Genomic DNA, 17,813 nt, shown 5'->3' on the forward strand with positions numbered 1-17,813 from the left:
TTCTTTCTTTTGAAAATTGCTGGTTAAATATTTTCAACTCCACTAAAATTTAAATATTATTTTTATTATGAGGGAGAATTTGAGAAGGGTTTGAAGCTGAGAGACCTTCAAGTTCAAACTCTTTAGTGCCCTCTATACTCTACCATTAAATATTTAATTTATTATGAATTATATTTTAGAATGTAGGATTTTGAGAAATTATTATAATCAGCATTTAATAAAAGAAATTTTTTACTGTTTTTATATTTTAATTGTTTTAATGCAAGACCCGATATTATAACAGGCACGAAACTTTATAATAACGTAAATATAAAATCGATCTTTCTATCGTGTGTAGAGGAAAGCACTATAAATATTACTTATTTTACCGTGTGTAGAGGAAAGCACTATAAATACTACTCATTTTCGTGTGTCTCCCTATTTTTTGAGAATTTCATTTTTGACTTCTCTCATTTCTTTACGATTTAAAATTATTTTAAAATAATAATTTTATAATATAAAAATTAACTGTATATATATTATTTTATTCCACTATATCTATTTTATTCATTAAACATTGATTGATCATTTCACCTTACTCACTTTTCTTACTAAAATTTAGGCACCTTTTATGTGTCGACTTATTTTTATTGATGAATATTTTTGGGTATAAAAGAGTTTATCATTATTAATAATGCAAAGATAAATAATAATTTATTGTATATTCATGTGCACACTGTAGAAATTTCATAGAAAATATATTGTATATGCTTAGTTGTAATAACCCGTACTTCCGGACTATTAATTCTAAATACAAAAATTTAAATAAAATAGAATTTCTTGATCAAAAATCCTAGTACAATGAATACTATTATGAAATCGCAGCTAAAAACGGAAGTTCAAAAGTCAATCTACTCCAATTTTAAGGTCTCGAAACTTCAATGCTATCCAATTCGAATCTTAGGCGAAACCTGAAAAATTAAAAGAATGAGTTGTGAAACCCAGCAAGCAACTACCGTCCAACGGCTCAAAATAATATTTTTAATTTTTCGAAAACACACTCTATACATATAACACATTAACGGATCACATAGAATCACACAAATATTCGATAACAATTAGCATAAGATTCGCATTATATATTCTACAACAATTATCACAACAAAGCGCACAACATATTCTATAATCCACGTTATCAAAATTCTTAATCAATCAATAAATCTTAATAACAAATTCTTATATTTAGTCTCACAGTCCTAAATTACACCTTATGCCACACTTTACCAGTGACCGGCATCTTATACTTTATGTCACACTTCCCAAGTGATCGGTAATGATTCTTATTCGATGGGGGCTAGTTTACGTCACTCGTCAAGTGAAACCGAAACTTGACAAGGTATCGATGTGATCCGTAATGTGCGCAAACTAGTCCTAAGCTCTATGTATCACACTGTCCAGTGATCGAATTCTAATTCTTAAACGTGACTAAGACTGGGGATTTCCGAAAATTTGTTATCTTATTAATCACATATCGATATCACACTTATAACAACTAAACAAATATTGGAGAACATGTAATCACACATAATATGGAACGCTATAGAATATACGGAGCTACGAATATTCACTTTTAAAACACGTAGACAAACAAATAATACAAAGTAACGAATAGTTACTTACAAAATACGTGGGCAAACAAATAATATAAAGCAACGAATAGTTACTTACATAACACGTATACAAATAAGTAATACGGAGCAACGAAAAGTGTTAGGTAATAAATACAACACAGAGGGGGTGGTGAATGTGTTTTAGTTATTTTAAGGATTTTTCAAAGTTAATTGTTTGGTGAACAAAGTAGATTTGAAATGCAGCTATACTATGTTAACTGAAATAAAAAGTGCATACAGTATTTCAAAACTCACTTAATTTTGTACTAATATTAAGCTAGTGTTTTGTTACAAATTCTGGGTTCTTTGTAAGTAAAGAACTCAACTTTTTCCTTGAGAGAGTTATAAGAAATTCTAGATCTATTTGATCCATTTAAAAGCAAATGACTAGTGTTTACTTTATAGATTAGTAAACACAGGTTTACACAGCATGCAATTGTGTTAGGTCCCGAATTATTGTAGAAGGGGGGTTGAATACGATAATCACTAAATTAAAAATTCCTTCAAATCTTTAGCGGATACAGATTTAGTGCTCGGTTAGTGGTTCCGTGTTCTTGAGGTGAATAGTGTTTGGGAATATAAAACGAGGAACACAAGATATTCGGGGAAGTATATATTCATATATAAATCCGTGAAGGGTGTTGCTACACTCCGGTAAATAAATTAACCGGCTACAATCTAAGAACAACAAAGTTCCTAGCTTCTTCAAATATTTACAAATCAAATCATATACAATGATCTAGCTTTTATTTGTATAAGGATTTAATTATCGGATAATGATTATAATGCCCCTAAGAATATACAAGAATTAAATCGGGCATTATAACGTTACTCCGTGAGAAGTTAAACGGATATACAAAAAGTTTGAGCTTCTCTGTAAATCTTTGTTGCTAATTTTATCTCCTCTTGTCGGAGAAGAAGATAAAACTATGAACAATAAAGCTGATTTATTCTGCTCTTGTAGACTTTATATCTCAATTCATTTGGACAGGTGGCAGCTTTGTGTCCACATACATCCTTACATTGCTGCATTCTGATTTACTGGAAAATCAACCAAGTGTTCTATGGCGACTGGAGAGCATTTCCTTGACTTCTTCTCTATGGTGACCAGTGTATTCCCCTTGTACAGACTTCTATGGCGACAGCTCTGTGTAGCCTATGTTGTTGCTCTATGGCGACCACTGTGGTGCCTTAGAGTGATTATCTATGGCGACCATTGTGTTGCCTTAGAGTGATCCTCTATGGCGACCAATGTGTTGCCTTACAGTGATCCTTTATGGCGATCGTTGTGTTGCCTTAGAGTGATCCTCTATGGCGACTGCTCTGTGGTGACCTCAGAGATTACACAGGGGAAATGAATCTGTGGCGACTGAGGATGAGTATTTGTAAGGCATATATCATAGCCTATTTGTATATTCGAGGATTTAACTCAACTCAAATAAAAATGTAATAAGTAAATGGTGGATCTACCGTCAAAGAGATCTCGCAAAGTAACATCTGTCAAAGGATTCAGAAACAAGGTTCATCTACAGACTTGAGGAGTTAATTCACTGGAAGAAGTTCAAGAAATTGATCAAGCCTCAGTGATTCAAATCAAGATTGTGGATATAATCAAGTGACAGAGATCTCGTCAGGGTATCAAAGAATTACAAGGATTTAATCTGAAGATAATCAATTATCAAAGTCAAGACATGAAGAAACGTCATGGAAGTTAGTCACTCATGAACCAGACAGTACATCGAGTGTCAACATTGAAGTGGTGGAATTGATTCATAATTCTCGGTGATTTTCAGAAGATTTTCAGAAGAATGGTTGCTGCTCAGGATTAGTATTAATTCTCTATTAATTAATTAAGTCATATAATTTAATTAAGAAAATAAATTATATCTGCAAAGATTAATCTATTTATTAATTGAATTAATTGATTAATTAATTCAGAATTAATATTAAGAATTTTCAGAAGTTTAATTGGATTAAAAACAGTCTTAAATCAGCAAGACAATTGAAAATGAACTAGCATGACAATCTGGATTGTCATACCGATTGTCATGCCAAGTCATTTCAATAGTCATACCGAAAGTTCTACTGGGAAGGAGATTGTCTTGCTAGTTCAACTGATTGTCATACCGAAAGTCATTGTAGTTCAATCAGATTGTCTTGCTAGTACAATCAATAGTCCTACCGATTGTCTTGCTGAGCTCAGGATTGTCTTGCCAATTCAATGAGAGTCTATTGATTGATTTAAAAAGAACAGAAGCAGCAGACATTCATTTTATCCACACAGAACACAAGTCAAAAACAAGAACACAGCATAAAAGAAAAAGAAGACAATATTTCATCCTTCGTCTGCAAACTTCAAGATCATAATTTCTAGTTTGTAAAGTTAAATCCAATCAACTAGAAATCATTCTCTTGTTCTTGTGTAACTATCTAGTGGATCAAAATCCCTAGAACTTAATCTCAAATTGCGTTTAGCATTTGAATCTTTTTATTGCAAAAATAGAAAAAATTCATGTCGAATTTATTCTAGATTTGTGATAATTAATTTGAGATTAATTCCTTGTAATCGATACCGTTGTTGTAACACCCTTCAAGTTTAATAATATTTTTATTTAACTTGAATTTTGTTTCACATTTTTATTCCGCATTTAATTCGATTATTTGGTATTGTTTGTATTCAACCCCCCTTCTACAAACATATTGGGACCTAACAATTGGTATCAGAGCCTTCTGATTAACGAACAAATCAAGATCCTAGACTTTTGTGATTTTTTCAACTCCGTGAATTTTTATTTATTCAAAAATTCATAATGACTTCACAAAAAGTTGGAACCGTTAATTCTACTATTTGATAAAGAAAATTATATCATGTGGAAGAAGAAGATGCTATTATTTTTACAAGTTGCAAATCCCAAATATCTGAACTTGTTAAAGAAGGGTCTAAAAACTCCGATGGTTATTGAACCAGAGGTGATAGTAGATGATGTTGTGATTACCAAAGCTAGAACCTATGAGTTGGAGCAGATTCAGCAGAAGGAAGTCTACGAGAAAGATAGAATGGTCAGCACATCTACTGCTCTTGTAGCTGAAGGTCAACAACAACAACAATCTCAACAGTCGGAAAGAATGGTACAGTATTCCAAGGCTGAGGAAAATGTATTAGTAGCAGAATATGATCCTCCTACTACAAATCAATCCAGTGATGATTTTTATTCCTTGGAAGAGCTGGAGCAATTGGAAGATGAGACAATGGCCCAAATTGTCAAGATATTCTCCAATGTCAGATTCAAGAGAAATCCCAAGTTCAAGTACAAGTCCAACTACAACAGATTCCAGACAGGTGGATCTTCATCCTCTAACACCAGTAGTGGTGGATACAAAACAGGGATGGTTGATCGGAGCACCATTAGATGCTATAACTGCAATGAGTTGGGACACTTTGCCACAGAATGCAGGAAGCCAAAGCAAGTAAGGAATAACTCTTATGATTCAAATCAGAAGAGTAACTCTGAAAGGGCTTACCTGGAAAAGGGAAGAAGCTGGGAGGATATTGATAGTGAAGATGAAGAAGATGAGAATCTTGCTCTTATGGCTATTGATGGAAAAGCTTCATCGTCAAGAAAAGAGGTAAAATTTACTGATGCTGAATTAGTTTATCATCTAGGAGGTTCCTTAGATTGTGCTCGTCGTGATAATGAACTGTTAAGTCAGCAGATCAAAGACCTTGAGAAAGAGGTCAATGAATTAAGACTTGTGCACATTAATCAAGACAAGTTAAAAGAACAAGTATCTTTTCTAGAGAATAGAGTTGACTGTTATAGAAAACTCGAAACTATTCTCAAAGACAAGATCACCGGTCTTGAGACTAAGGTTAGAGCCTACTTTAATTCTTGTTCGAAGGCTAAAGAGTTCTACAGTAAGCAAGCTATTAATCAAACATCTGGAATAGGTTATGATTATAATGTTGCTATTGGAGAATTAGGCATAAACTCCCCTCCTCATGTCTATGCTAAAGGGAGGGAAGTACCACATGTGCTTAAGGGTGTTGATGAACCCCTCTATAAAGCATCAATTGCTGAACCATTTGATGCGACCTCTTCTGTTATTCAAGAAGAAATACATGCTGAAGATCATGCTAATGAGAATGTTGTTTCCGAGTCAAGTGTGTCGAAAGTTCCAGTCAAAGGTGTGAAAGCAACTGAGACTAGCTCAGACACACATGAGTTGGATAACAAAAATGCCATGTCTACCATGCATAAATTGCCTGCTGTTAATCACTCTCATAAAGCATGTGCAGTTTCTAATTGTATGTCCTATGCTTTCAATTTGATGTATGCTTATTTTAATGGTAAGCATGTTTCTAATGATAAGACTACTCCTCGTCAGCATATGAATAATAAGAAGCATGATAGGTCTAAGACTGCTAGTCCTTCTAAGGCTAGAAAGGAGACATTTGTGCCAAAGCCTAAACATAAATTTCTTAAGGCTGTTTACAAGGTCAAATGTTCAGTCATTGAGAAAGTTGAGACCATTAAAATTAAAAATGTTGTTTTTCCTGACAAGGACAATTGTACAAGTATGCCGGGCCCAACCAAGTTTGGGTTCCGAAGAAGGTATAATCCATTTGTAGTGCAGGGCATTAAACAGGTGTAACCGGTAGTGTGGATTCTTGACAGTGGATCATCAAGACATATGACCGGAGATAGAGCCCTGCTATCAAATGTGGTTGAGAAAGCTGGCCCACTGGTTACCTTTGGAGATAATAGGAAAGGTTTATCTGAGGGATATGGCTGTTTGTAAGCTGGTAATGTTATCATTGAAAATTTGTATATTGTGCTAGGTTATTATCAGGAAGCAGTATCTAACATATAGCACCAGTGACGAGACTTGAGAATATTATGACATATCACGCACCTGATGCACATTACACTTGGAATTGGACTCTAGTAAGATGTGTACAAGTGTACTCCTGGTTGGTGAGTCAAAAGAGGAAGTCAGTGCACCACAGTTCATGGACTTTGCAGCTGCAGATCTATTAGACTATGCAATCTCTTCTTCACACTCTCACTTTAGGTTGGTATGAACTAGTGTACTACTCAAGCAATCGTCAAGGACATGGTATGGCACTCTAACTGAAGTTATAATTTAATATGAACTAGTAGAGTCGTCATATTTATAACTCTCTTATCACTGGGCACAAACATATTTTTTATATGTGCAGTGAGTTTTAGGAGAAAATCAAACTTCTTTCTACGTTAATGATTTCTTATTTCATGTAAAATCCTTTGAAATCACTATTATACATCATCTCTCTCAAAAGATTAAATGTATAATTTTCATTCATTATATATCTTAAGTACATTTTATCTCTCTATTGCCATATGTTCTGTGATACAGGTTCAGTCTCCAATGACTTTCTTTCATTGACAGTCATAAGGTTGAAAACCCACAACTTTTATCCCAGACTGTAAAGACAAACACAGAAACAAAACCAACCAACACTCTCTTACCACTAAATGTAGTATGAATGAGCGTGAGGGAGATAGTGCCTTAGTGCACCACATAAGGAAGGTTCTATAGTCAACCCAGTAGCTCTGTCTCCTACATAGATGAGTAGTATTTAAACCGAGACAACTGCTAGCCCCCATACATCTTCTCAAAAAGATGTAATGGCTGAAAAGGCACAAAAACAGTTACTAGATTCATTCTCTCAACAGGGTGCGTCTATTGAAATTTGCCTGTCGGCCAGGGTATCCGATGTAGTGTCACCACTTCAAACATAAACAATTCTTGATGCACAAGGAAAGGTTACACACACAAAGGATGAGTTGACGAAAACAAGAGTTTCGACCATTTTAAGGTCAGATTCGATTGTTCAAGGTTCGTTAATGGACCAATTGCCTTTACAGGTGTTAGGAGAGGATACTGATCCAAAAGCCATATGTCAGTGGTCAGTGTCTACCTCCCCAGGCTTAAATCCCTTGGATGCATCTGCGGATAGTGGATCTGACATAGGTGCAGATCGGCAACTTGTTGACAATGATTCAGATATTACCTGATGAGTCACAAGGAAATGTCTTCACAGACATTAGAAGGGAACTTTGATCTTTATGCTAAATTCGTTGGATCATTGTTTACCTTCCCAGAATTCAAATCTGGAACCCTAAAAGGGAAACTAGCAAATTGTAGATTATGACTCAGATTCATCTGACGAGTTTAACAAGGATGGGAATTTGCGAACTCCCATTGCACCACCTGTGACCCCCTTAAGGATGGCTAAGGTGATTTTCCTTGCAGGTACAGCTGAATGTTGGAGCTATGAGAGAAGAGTGATACACTTGTGTGAATGAGTGTAAACACGAGTGGAGAGAAGAGTGAAACACATGTGAGGTACACTAAACAGAATCACACACTCACAGTGAGGAAGAAATAGAAACTACTTGTTATTTTTTTTCCAACCAAGTGAAATATGAGAACTCCTTCAGACAACGGCATACATTCCTTCTTTAAGGGGGAGATAAAAGCTTAAGTAATAGTTTGGAGGATTCCTCAACTAAGGGGGAGAAATAGCAGGGAGGAAGAAAAAGATCAAACATGTACACTACACCACAACATTGGTGTTTGTAACTACGGATCCTATTGTACGGGAGAGGTGGTAAACACAAGGTGATTTTCTAGTAAGGGAAGAAGCTGTTTTCTAAAAGGGGAGTACCATTGGTTTTTATCTGCGGATCCTATTGTACGGGAGAGGTGGTAAATGAAGGTGATCTTCTTTAATCAGTTGATTCTCATAGGGGGAGAAGCAAGACAGATATGCGCTTCTCAAAAGGAAATGTGGTTGTACAAATGAAGATGAAACTACTTGAAGATATGTTCAGTCTAGAGGAACATCTACTTGGAATCTGGAAAATGTTAAATCTAGTCCAGAACTTTTCTACTATTTACTTTGCATTTCTGTTTATATCTTTTTCTTATTTGTTAGTTGAGTTATCCTCTAGGTATTTGTTGTTATTGTCTAACAAACAAATAGGGGGAGATTATATGGCATATGTCATAGCCTATTTGTATATTCGAGGATTTAACTCAACTCAAATAAGAATGTAATAAGTAAATGGTGGATCTACCGTCAAAGAGATCTCGCAAAGTAACATCTGTCAAAGGATTCAGAAACAAGGTTCATCTACAGACTTGAGGAGTTAATTCACTGGAAGAAGTTCAAGAAATTGATCAAGCCTCAGTGATTCAAATCAAGATTGTGGATTTAATCAAGTGACAGAGATCTCGTCAGGGTATCAAAGAATTACAAGGATTTAATCTGAAGATAATCAATTATCAAAGTCAAGACATGAAGAAATGTCATGGAAGTTAGTCACTCATGAACCAGACAGTACATCGAGTGTCAACATTGAAGTGGTGGAATTGATTCATAATTCTCGGTGATTTTCAGAAGATTTTCAGAAGATTTTCAGAAGAATGGTTGCTGCTCAGGATTAGTATTAATTCTCTATTAATTAATTAAGTCATATAATTTAATTAGGAAAATAAATTATATCTGCAAAGATTAATCTATTTATTAATTGAATTAATTGATTAATTAATTCAGAATTAATATTAAGAATTTTCAGAAGTTTAATTGGATTAAAAACAGTCTTAAATCAGCAAGACAATTGAAAATGAACTAGCATGACAATCTGGATTGTCATACCGATTGTCATGCCAAGTCATTTCAATAGTCATACCGAAAGTTCTACTGGGAAGGAGATTGTCTTGCTAGTTCAACTGATTGTCATATCGAAAGTCATTGTAGTTCAATCAGATTGTCTTGCTAGTACAATCAATAGTCCTACCGATTGTCTTGCTGAGCTCAGGATTGTCTTGCCATTTCAATGAGAGTCTGTTGATTGATTTAAAAAGAACAGAAGCAGTAGACATTCATTTTATCCACACAGAACACAAGTCAAAAACAAGAACACAGCAGAAAAGAAAAAGAAGACAATATTTCATCCTTCGTCTGCAAACTTCAAGATCATAATTTCTAGTTTGTAAAGTTAAATCCAATCAACTAGAAATCATTCTCTTGTTCTTGTGTAACTATGTAGCGGATCAAAATCCCTAGAACTTAATCTCAAATTGCGTTTAGCATTTGAATCTTTTTATTGCAAAAATAGAAAAAGTTCATGTCGAATTTATTCTAGATTTGTGATAATTAATTTGAGATTAATTCCTTGTAATCGATACCGTTGTTGTAACACCCTTCAAGTTTAATAATATTTTTATTTAACTTGAATTTTGTTTCACATTTTTATTCCGCATTTAATTCGATTATTTGGTATTGTTTGTATTCAACCCCCCTTCTACAAACACATTGGGACCTAACAGTATTTCTTCTAAATCTTTTTTGGCGACCACAGGGCTTCCTTGTAGTAGTTCTTACACCTCTATGGCGACCAGAGTGATGAGTTCTCTTAGAAGACTAATTGCTATGTGGAGACCACAGTGTTTCCCTAGTGTGGGAAGCTCTATGGCGACTACATAGTGTAAATTACACCAACTCCTCTGTGGTGACAAGAGTGGTATTTCTACCTTAGAATATTTTTTCTTCTCTTGTGCCATTGTACATTGTATCAACACCTTCTTCTGTAATTGAATTAAAATCCCTTCTTGTATACCGATGTTTGATGCACTGGTCTGGTTCACAAACAACTAGCATTGAGTGAACTTAATTCAATTTATCTTGAGTTTCTGAGCTGATGCAATTTGGTTGAATATCCATTGCTTCTAACACTGATTGTCAATAAACAAATGTACTTTCATTGGAATCATTTCCGGTACTTTAGACAACGTCTTCATTGCTACTACAATCTTGAATACTTTATTCACTGTTCTTCACCGACGCTTGAACATATAAATGAACTTTTGTCAGTGAGTATAGCTTCAAGACTGCAATTGTCTTCTTTAATATTTGTCTATACCATGTCTTTAATTCTTCAGATTCCTGTACTTCATACACTGTCTATTTTCAATCAATGTCAATACACTGAAATCTTCTGGTAGCGCTTATACACTGAATCTTTATCATTTCTGAAACCCTGAAAGTCTTTAACCTTTATTCTTCACTGAGGCATGAAAATATTAATGAACTTCTTTCAGTGACCTGTAAACAGACTTCAGGCCTTCTTCTAATCTTCTGATTCTTTGTATTTGCCTTATCTTCATTCTTCCTGATTTCTTGTGTAGACGTAGTATTATTAACCTGTCATGTTATAGTGTTGTTATCGTGTTGAGTTATCACGTAACTGTTCATACGGCTATGCAGTCTCACCAATAAATAGAATGTACTAAACCCTACTTTAAGTTATCTCTAAAGGTTTCCATTTCTGGCTTAGTGTATCTTTGCAAATCCTGTGAATCTGTGACTTTCCTTTGTCAGTTAATCTTTTCAGTTGATCTTGCACTCTTCAAACTGCTTTTGTAGACTTTTCAATCTAAGTGATTAGATCGTTTCTTGATTGATAATCTTGAATATTTAACTTCTCTGCATTCTATACTTGAGCTTCATATCGAGATCTCCAGTTTGAACTATAGAGAACTGACATCTCGATAAGTATAATGATTTATCGAGATCTCTTAGTTCTCTATAAGTGTTTTGACTTGTCGAGATCTCTGAGTTCTCTATAAGTGAACTTGGCTTGTCGAGGTCTCCAAACTTCTACATATAGAAATGACTTGTCGCTATCTCTGAGATCTCTATAAGCATTTTTGACTTGTCGATATCTCTGAGATCTCTAATGAGAATTTGACTTGTCGATATCTCCAATCTTCACATCTTCATTTTGACTTGTCGATATCTCTGAGTTCTCTAATGCAGAAATGACTTATCGATATCTTTGAGATCTTTATAGGCAATTTGACTGGTCAATATCTCTGAGGTCTCTAATGATAATTTGACTTGTCGATATCTTTGATACTTTTCGATAAGCTATTTTGGACTTCTCCATATGTCATTCTGGAGTTCTCGAATGACTTCTCTATATGACTCGATCTGTGACTTGTATATATCTTGACTTAGAATATTTTTCCCAAAATAGATTTATTCAAGTCTAAACTTCTTCACAATTTCTCTGAGGCGTGATCTTCTTGATGTACTTCCAGAGTTTATTCTTAGGCTTGAGACAGTTTACAAAAAAATACTCCAGTATAATCTTTGAAATTTTTACAGACTCAAGTAATACAGTACAAAATACAAATTTAGATTATCATACGACTAATTCTTAGGGCTGTCAATTTAACTTAGTCTTGTTATAGTACATGCATGTCTTGCACAACAATCTACCCCAATTTGTGAGAAGATTGTTTATCACAAATTCATGCTTGGTAACAAGACTAACCCCAAGTTACAATGAACAATAGAACATTACATAAAAAATTGACTGAAATACAACTTTTATAAATTAAGTGATTTCTTGAGTTTGAAAAATACATTCATCATACAAATTTTTCATAGCCTGTTTCTTTTCTAATGAGGTCCTTTAACTCTACAAGTACTTCCAGTTCCTCAATGATTTGTGTCCCTCTTAGAGCTTTTACAAGCTTGAGCTTCTAATCTAATGAATAATTGTTCAAGAAACCAACTCTAATTCTTGAGAATCTGCCAACCTTGATGTGCAGAAAATGTCCATACTTGGTAATTCTGCTTATCTCATTTGCCTTGAGTTCTTCAAATTTTTGTATAAACATTTAAATCTCCTCAATATACTTTCTTTCCCCCTATTCTCTTTTAACATTTTCTCTTGCTCTTCTTTCTTCCCTTACTATCAACCATACAGCCAATACTGACCTTCATGTCATTGTATCAGTATCATTATCCTTCAGTAAATTTATCACCCTCTTTATCTTTATGGTTGAAAATATATCCATTAAATTTCTGCTAAGTAAGGTGTGTGATCCATCTTGATAGTAGATTCTTACTTCCCTCAATGATATAACCCAAAATTTGACTATTTCTTCAGCTAATTGTTGAAAGTGGTCTTCATCTGTGATACACCAGTTCAAGGGTAGAAAATCTTTTTGATTAAAGCAGTTCCAGATGGCCCTTTCAGTAACTTGCATTTTCTTTGGTTTTCTTCCAACAGATTTGTAATGAGTTTTGGTTAGTGGCTTAAAAGAATGTAGGTTTGAGATTTTTTTTAGAGAAGTTTGGATTGAGGTGATTGGTATTTTCAGTATGGTGTTACCAGTGAGTTTGTACAAGAATTTAGGCTTAGAGGTAAGAAGTGGTAAAGTGTTTTAGTTTGTTGGTTTAGGGGATTGAGCTTGGTTGATTTGGATTTTTAGGTTATTTTTATATGATTCTGAACCATCTTCCTTCTTCTTCCTTCTTCTTTCTTCTCCTTTCTTCTCATCCTTCCCTTTCTTTTTGACTTGGATTTGAGCCAGAAGGTTTTTGATCATCTTTCTTCTGCTTATCATCATCCAGGGCATTCCTATTGAATTGTGTTTTGGGCAACTTGGCTTCAGGATCTCTTAAGTATCTCCCCAAAAAATTTACCATCTCTATATCTTCTTCTGTCTTGTTTTTCTTGGTCTTCAAAGCAGTTTCCAGGGTCATTATTAGCTTTTTGTGTGCCATGACACAATGTTTGGGAACAAGAAAATTCTTGAGTTCCTTGGTATTTGGAAAAATGTAGGACACTCCCTTGTGAGGATAAAGATATGCTTCTGGAAAAACAGCTTCTTGAGCTTTTTGTAATTCCATCAGCAAGAGAGTGTCTTCATCCATTATTGTATTGACTTTCTCAATAAAGATGTCCAATTCAGATTCCATTCTTGATGTAAGAAAATTCAGGGACACTTGCAAGCATCTGTCTACACCTGAGTCATTGATAGTTATCACCACTCTCTTTTCTTGAAAATTCCCTTTGGTTACTAAGATCACCCTTATGAAATTTATGGTCTTGTTTAAAGCCCTTTTGTAGGTGATGAAGTTGTTGTTGAGAGAAGCCCTGAGATCCTTTACCAAATCTTTAAATTCCTTGCTTAGACTGGGTCCCTCAGCTGCTTTGATAAGCCTCTCCATTCCAACATCAACTTCAACAACTTGAGATTTGTCTTTATTGGTAACTTGAGCTTGAACAGATGTGGATGTTTGAGATGAATTTTGCATTTGTAAGTGCTTGTGAGAGTCCACCAAAGTCTGGATATCAGCATGTTAACTTGCTACCATTGCTGTGAGTTGGGAGACTTGAGATGTTAAAGACTCATTTGCTGACTGAAGTGTAGAAACTTGATTTTGGGGAGCTTGAATCTGTAAGTTTTTTTATGTAGTGATGGATTGTTGAGAGCTTGAAGGAAGAGAGGTTCCAAAAGTTTCTTGCACAACCTATTTGATACCCTTCATCAAAAGAGCAGATGGCTCATACATGCTTTGATGAAGTTGGTCTAGCTTTAGTCTTGTGCCATTGGATTTAGCAATGTGTTTTTTAACCACTTCATGCAAGGCCACAAAAAATTGCCTTAGATTCTTGATATTTGTGTCTATATAAGTGAGATTAAATCTTGACATTTGTTCTGCAAAAGTATCGAATCTTGATTGAATCTTGACTTGTGAGGGAATGATTTCGTCCATCTTGTCTCGTACCATCTTTCTGATCTTGTCTTTGATGATCAGTTAAAATCACTTCTAGTGCTTTACCAAATAGGTGAAAAGCTTTGAGTTGAGCTTTGGAGACCTCATTAAATGCATCATAGACTTCCTTGGGAGCTAAGGCTTTTGCATTGTTTCCCAGTATGGCTAGATAGTTTTCCCTGAATTTGGCTAAAATAACATCCATCTCAAGACTGTAGTCTATGTTCAGTCAAGCATCACAGTTGCCATCTTATTCAGCTTCATTAACAATTTTAGCCTGTTATTATTGGACCTCTGTCTGATATGTGAGAATTATGGCCTGATAATCCTGGTTGGACATGTCTGAAGTTAGTAGCTGTTGAGAGATTTGAGCAAGTCCAGATAGCTGATCAACTAGAAGACCATCTATAGTTGTTGGTTGAGCTTCAGCTGCCTATAACCATTGGGAGATGAGGTGTGGTTGTTGTGGTTGAGAAGTTGAGGGTTGGTCTGTTGGGTTGGAGGTGGATGAGGGTATGTGTGAGGAACCACCTGTGACTGAAATCACAGTTTGACTCACAGATTACTATATGGTTTTGACAGTTGTTTGTTCTCCACTTGTGGTGGGAACCTCCATTGGAATTGGAGGAGAGTTAGCTAGGTTACTGTCATGTACTCTAGCCTCAAACCCTTGTGCTCCTTTAAAAGCACTGTCACATAAAGTGATATACTTGCCTCTCTCATAGCAGAGTCATTGGCAATTAAACTCCTATCTTCAACTGTGAGTGCAATCTCAGCTAGGGTTTTGAGGGGAGTTTTCCCCCAACAGGAACCTCCAATTGAACTGAAGAGATATTAGATAGCTCACCCTCAGGAGTACTACCCTCAAACCTAACAACCTGTGAATGTTGATTTATACATGAAGGTGTATTTGTAACATCACAGGGTCTTCAGCAAAAACTGATGAAACCAATGTTATTGTGTTGGTGTCATCAAGGTCTACCCCAACATGTAGCCTCTCACCAACAGATTGTGGGTCCTGGGTGGTGAGCACAGTTTTTAGAACCATATCACTTGATGTTGACAATACTTGAGAATTAGATTCAAGTGTTTAATTATATGATGAAGAAATTTTCAAAATCGGACTCTGAATCTCATATTGGAGTGTTGGCAACTCCCCTTGAGTAGAAGAGGGAGCTTCAAGTGATGTGCTCTCCTTGTGTGTGCCCTCCTTATGTCTTCTTTCATACACTTCAATTTGTTCAAGTGATGGTGCAGACTCTGTACAGGGTGCACTAGGGTGAGTGCTTTTTTCAATAGAGACACCATGTTGAGAGGATGCCCCTAGAGTCTATTTTTGTCCCTGTTTTACAACTACACCCTTTTGAGAGGATACATAGGTGGCTTGAGTGGTCAGCTCAGTTTTTTTAGCCTTCTTTGTTTTCTTGACCAAGGGTGACTCTTGTTTAGTTTATTCCTCACCACTCTCATTTATAATTGACAGGTTTGCCTGCTTTCTCATCTTTTTACTCATTTCACCCTTTTAAGAGGATGAAGTGGTTGGTTTCCTAGCTTTTAATGGTACAGAAGAAAGGGTCTCAGCATTGGAAGGTCCCTGTTGGTGTTCCTGTGTTTGTTCTTCCACAGGTTCAAAAACCATTGTTGCACTAGATGTTGATGTAATTTGAGACCTCATATCAGGCATTGGGTAAGGGTAGGTCTTGAATCTATTCAACATAAAAGGAGTGATTCTAAGACCTACAGGTACCCTGTTCTTTGTAGTAAGTGATCCAAATAGAATTTTGGACACTTGCTTAGAATTGCCTATTAATGAACTATTAATACCATTAAGTAAAAGAATGTCCTTAACCTTATGATTTAAAGTGGATATTATAAACCTAGCAAAAAATATTTCCTTACCTCTTGTAGTCAGTGGCATTGTGAGCCTGGTGCTTAATTCTTCAAGGATTAACAAGCCCACATCCAAATGTCTGTTGTAGGCTATGGAGTGCACCAGCTTCTGCAGGTGAAGGCCCTTATGATTGAGTCAAATAAGAAAGACCACTCTCTCCTCAGATATTTCTTTATGAGACTAGCCAGATTGATCTTCTCACTGTAGTTGACAAAATCCATGAACTCATACAGTTCCTGTTGAGTGGGAACCTCCACCCTGTAAGGATGCCCAAAGCTGCATTCACATCTTACTCATTGAACTCGATCTGTTGGCCTCCAATAGAGCAGTTCACCACTATAGATGTACCATTAACATGCATAACTGTCCTCACTACAGCTGTTGTCCAAAACACATGCAGAACATCTAAGTAGAGGATTGGGTTAGCAGTCAAAGCTCCTGCAAGATAGGACTCAGATAAAAATTTTACAAACCCCTTTAAAATGTCAGGAGCTTGGTTAGAATCTGTGAAAGAAAGATAGTTAGTTCCATTCTTGGGGATTGCAGCTCTAACATTGTTTAGGTCACTTAGAGTTCTCGAATGCTTAAAAAGGTGTATGTCGAGATGTCTGGGTATTTATAGTAAAAGGTAAATGACTTATCGAGAACTAAAAATGGACATTTGGGATTTGCTTATCAAGAAGTCATATTAAGAGAATAGATACATATCGATATGTTATTTTCCCGACTCTTATCGAGAAATAGAAAATGACTTGTCAAAATGTCAAATAAATACCTAATTTTTCCTGAATGGACTGAATAATTTCCAATTTTTATTTGAATAAATCAAACAAAAATCAGAATGGATTTGTCAAAATTATTTTACCAAAATAATTTATTAAATTAAATTATCTCAGTTATGAGTTATTGATAAGTCTAAAATTATACTTGTAGAGAACTCTGTGAGTTTACACTTATAGGGAACTCTACAATGACTTATCGATAAGTCATAATAAAGATTGTAGAAAATCCTTCGAGAAGTCAGAAAAATGACTTATTGAGAACTCACTCGAGAAGTCTTAAAATGGCTTTTCGAGAAGTCAATTAGACTTATCGAGAACTCATTTCTCTAAATACTTTTGTTCTTTTTGACTATGTCTTGTACTAATTTCACATATTGAAAATGTAAATTAACACTTAGACAGTTTTCTTAGAATTGAAAAATTCCAAGCTAAATTTTGAATTTTTGAAAAATAAATATACAGAGATTTCTGAAATATTTATAACTCATATTCCAGTCAATTTCCAATTAAATCAAATTAATTTTGATTTACTAGAAATTAATCTACTACAAAATATTAGATGAGTTCTTGCCTTTAGGATGAAAAATTGAGCATACCAATTTCACCTACAAGTCTAGTAAAATTTGATTCATCCAAAGGTTTAGTAAAAATTTTAACTAACTGTTTTTCTATTGGAACAAAAATTAGCTCAATGGTACCATTTGCAATATGTTCTCTAATAAAATGGTACCTTACATCAATGTGCTTTATTCTAGAATGATTAACTGGATTAGCCACAACAGAAATAGCACTAGTATTGTCACACGTAATTCGAATTTTTTGTAATACTAAGCCATAATCCATTAGCCGATTTCTAATCCAAAGCA

Source organism: Apium graveolens, chromosome 1, assembly GCF_009905375.1.
Source record: "Apium graveolens cultivar Ventura chromosome 1, ASM990537v1, whole genome shotgun sequence".
In the NCBI taxonomy this organism is placed as follows: domain Eukaryota; kingdom Viridiplantae; phylum Streptophyta; class Magnoliopsida; order Apiales; family Apiaceae; genus Apium; species Apium graveolens.